Raw genomic sequence first — 4,568 nt, 5'->3', positions numbered from 1 at the left:
CTCATGAGCTACATGCTCTTTACATATGTAATGTTGTCGACCCTAGTTGATGTTCATGTCCATATTGTGTTTTACTTTTTTCCCCCCAAAGAAAAGGAACTTCTATTAATGCTTAAAAAACCAACCATACAAATTAGCAATGCAAAATGTGTTGGTCATAGGAAAATAAATTTAAAAAAAAATTGGTTGTTAGAAAGAAACCAACCTATTTCCAAAGAGCCCAGGTCACTGACTAAGGAATCTCTGGAGCAAGCGCTGCAACCAAGGTGGTGGACTATACGTCCAAGGAATACCTCTCATGGTGAGGACATAAAAAATGCATGTAGCTAAGCCTTGCAAAAATGCTCTCTAACAAGATCCCAACATCCTAAACTCCTCGAACGCATGCAAAGTGTAGGTAATGTCCTTCCAGATAGCAACAAGAGTGGTTATTCATGAAGAGAATGTCATTATCACTATTATCAGTGAGTTGCATTAATCTCCTCGATCTTCATTTTTCCTTTGTCCTCAATGTGCTTAAGAAAGCGATTTGGGCACTCGGCCAAGAAAGCGCATTCCTGTCTGACACATGTTCTAGTCATTCTGACCCCTCCACATAACATGTATAACGCGCTGAAAAAGCTCAAAAGGCCCCAAAATGAGCTACATCTTTTCCTAATGGCTGCCATGATGTGCTCTCTTGACGTGTCAAGTCTATGTTGGGGTCTGTAGTCCACACTCTGCCCAAACGGCCCACAACCCTGACCATTTGCCACTCTAGCAAGCCTAAAGCCTCATCGTCCTAGGGGCCTCTAGCCAAGTTAGCCTGAAGGAGGCCCCTCGTCCCACTTTGTAGTATCTCTACTATAGTAGGAACCAAGTGACTACCATAAAATGGAATCCCAAGACGCACACCTAGCATCAAGAACTGTCCATACCAATGATAAGGAGCCGAGAAGCTATGCAACCCCTCCCACCATGAAACAAGGACTGGCGCATCAATCTCTATCATCCACCATGGCCTATCCCACTTGAAATGCAAGAGTGCCTACACTCGTGCCTGCACCTCCAAGGGGAGACATTTATAGGTCCCAAATGACCTAGCTCAATCGATGTCCCTTTGCAACCAGATGATGTGGGTCCACTGCCCCAAATGAGACGCTCCTGATCCCAAACCTCCGGATTTGGTTGCCGCTCCAACACCTCAAGACGTGTAGGACAAGCCTAAATGATTCCCCCAGCCAAGCACCGTCAAACCTTGTGGAGACTCCTCATCAGAGGACCCTTCTTTGTGAGGGTAGCCTATGGAAAGATCCACGTGTGAGACTGATGCCACTCATGTATGACGGGTGTTCCAAAGAAGCCCTTGCCAAAGCAAGAGCTTCTAGGGTTCTTAGCCAAGGGTGAGGTCTCGGACCACTAGCTTACCTAGCAAGGCTCTGCTCTACATCTTCAGATCAATGATTATCAGCCCTCCCTAGGTCTATGGTAGGATCACCATCTGCCAAGTGACCTTGGCTTTTGTGTTCCATGAAACATCGGAGCCTACCCATAAAACCTTGTGCACCATGCGCCTAAGCTGCCCCATGCATCCCTTGTGAAAGCACCAATAAGAAGCTATGTACTAGGCTATGGTGAGAAGGACCTAGTTGGTCTCACTAAGGCCCCGCGTGCTAAGGAGATTTTGACTGAGCTCCAATAGAGAAGTTTGTGTCGCACACTCTCAAAAACTAGGGCGCCTTGTCCATGTGGCCACCAATAAGCATTTGGCTAGAACTTCCTAGATATAAGGTTGAGACCCCTCTGATCCATCTATCTGAGAAGACTAATCTCTGCATGGTGCCTTCCAAAAAGACCACTCTACCCTGTCATAAGCGTTCTCAAACTCCAAGAGAAGGATAGAAGAGGTTGAGACTCCCTCATGCAATCCAATACCTCCCAAAAGGTGAAGGTGGGCCACTCCTAATGAACAAGACTTGTCTTCATGCTGTGAATAATATCCACTAGGTGGGCCGCAACTACAAACTCAAGACCTTGGTTAAGATTTTGGACACGGTGTCTAGTAGAGTAATCACCCTCCACCAATGAAGATCAACCTTATCCCCCCCCTTTAGAATCAAAATAAATCCAACCACGACTCAGTGACTGCAAAAGAGAATCTGAGTCAAAAATCTCCTGGAAGGCCAATCAAAGTGTGTGGATGTGTTCCTAGAATCACCTAAAGAAGGATGGTGTCGATCCATCCTCTTAAGGGCACCTCTACAAAGGACCATCGCCCGGGTATGTGTCCAAACTGCCTCCTGGGTTGCATGCACCTAAGGAGATCCCTCTTCAAACCAAAACAACTTCCGATAGCAGTCTATGGTCATCTCTAGAATCTCCTTGGTGTCAAAGTGCATTTGTGCACTCATATCTCTCAATCTCTACAATTGTGTCCTACTGAACGATGCCCAGTGGCTCCCCAGTGGTCTGGAAAATTTGTCGTCATCCTATCACGTTCTTGTACCCAATGGTGAGTGATAAGAGGACTCTACGCAACTTATCTTTGTGTCTTGCAGGTCGACAAGCCACGCTTACTCATGCCAATCTGCAAGCCACTAAGAGCCTGAGTCTTGCTCCTTGAGATACTCTATGGAAGCCTATGCTATCCATTGGGCCCAACCTCCCTTCAATGGGGTCTCGGGCTATCCCCAAATCTCTATGACCATCTACAGTACCTCCGCCTCTTAAAACGAGGCATCTAGAATACATACCCCTTTCTGGGGAGCCCTTGACAAAGATTCTAGAGGTGAAGAACAATTGGTGAGTGGTCAAACATTGTGGTATTGGCTCCCCCCCCTGAATTGCCTTGCCAAATCACCCACATAGAACCTGTCTAGCATCTCTAGAAGTCGATCCCGCTGACGCTACCCAAAGGAGAAGCGGAGACTACCAAGGAGTTTAGAGAACTCTATCTCTCACCAAGGATCCCCACCTCAAAGATCATGAACGTAAATTGTTGTCACATGTTGCTCTTTGGCATCTGTATCTCCAAGAAAGAGGCTCCACCCTGCTTGTCCTCCCCAACCTCTAGGTTGTTGAAGTCACGTCCAACAATCCAAGAGTCCACATCCGAGAGGCTCTTAGTTCGTAGCCTCTAGAATGCGGGGTGCTATTGTCTACAAGCAAGGGCGTATCATTCAAAATGTCGATCTTGGAGTCACCCCATCGTAAACCCATCTATATTGCCCTCCATATGATCTATTTACATTTGCAGCCACTGCTTGGGGGCCTATTCCTAGGAGGAGGTGACTCTTACTCAACTTCTTCCTCCCTACCTTAGTCAACTTCCCCACATAAGGCTCTACCCATGGGGTCTAGGACTCCTACTACTGTTGTTACCTACATGGATGTTGGGCCCTATCCGCCTGGGGCTCATGCCTCGGTTTGGCCTACGAGGGGGAGGGCAGGAGCCCATCTCTATCCTTGTGGCAATCGTGTGGCAAGTGGCCCATCCATCTACATTAGAGGTACTGGTTGGTAGCCAAGAAACCCTCAATTCACTAAACATAGCTCTTCCCCATCGAGGGTGTTGAGGTAGATCTCATTCGCAAGGGACTCTGAACTCTCTACAACCAATTTGAGTCGAGAAACCCCATCATTTGCCACAACCAAGTCCTATCCTATCTAGTGAAGACTCCAACACCATGCCACATGCATACCCGATGGAAAACAAGATGGCTTTGTACTCCCTCTAGAGCACCGAGAAGCAGAGCATCCCCAGGAAGTAGGGCACATGGTGGGTTGTGTCCATGTCCTTAGCTATGAAACCATGGTACGAGGGAAAAAGATACACCAAATGCAGGCCAAGGAAAATGAGGCTCTAGTCCACATGTGCGAGGGTAGTGCTGGGTGAGCTCAACTGGAAAACAAAATCTCCTCTCCCATAACTGGTGACCTTGTGGATGTGGCCCCCCTCTAATGTCAAGCTTGTCTCCAAGTCCAACAATTATGCCCACCATGGCTTGATCCTGTAAGGTCTGAATTCCTAACTGCATCTCTTGTTTATCCTTAGGAGAAAGTAAAATCTTCACGAAATTGGGAATCGAAGGTGCTTCCATGAGAGCCCTCTAGACCAATAGCAGTTGCTACCAAGCCTCCCAAGTGGACCCTGAAGGCGGGTGATGGAAATGAAAAGGGTAAAAGGCGAGGAAAGGATCCTGCAAAAAGGCCAACCCAAAGCTCAAACTCGAGGCTGCTCCAAGCCTAAAAGCCCAATGAAAGCTTGCAACCTGCCAAGTAGAGAGCTCTAGGAGATGAAAGGCACACAAGAGGCAGCTCAAAAGCTGCTCTAGGTACACTGCATCTAAAAAAGCTTCAAGAGAGCCATCACAAGCACGAAAAGAGCTCCAACGATCACTCATGCTGCAATGCGACACTTTGCTACCAGAAGCGAGGCAAAAAATTCCAATCCCAAAGTGGCCCGGGTCTGGTGCAAAAGGCTTGAGAGCCTACTTCCCAAGTAGAACAATACAAGGCTAGAGAGCACGCCGCGACAAATTGCAACCAAGGGGAAGCTCCACGTGGTCGTTGCAACCCCCAAGAGCTCC

The sequence above is a fragment of the Dipteris shenzhenensis genome, chromosome 29 (genome assembly GCF_047967505.1).
Source record: "Dipteris shenzhenensis isolate YYH24624 ecotype China chromosome 29, Dip_SZ_1.0, whole genome shotgun sequence".
NCBI classification, from domain to species: Eukaryota; Viridiplantae; Streptophyta; class Polypodiopsida; order Gleicheniales; family Dipteridaceae; genus Dipteris; species Dipteris shenzhenensis.
The sequence above is the reverse complement of the archived record's forward strand: the minus strand, read 5'-3'. Positions refer to the sequence as shown.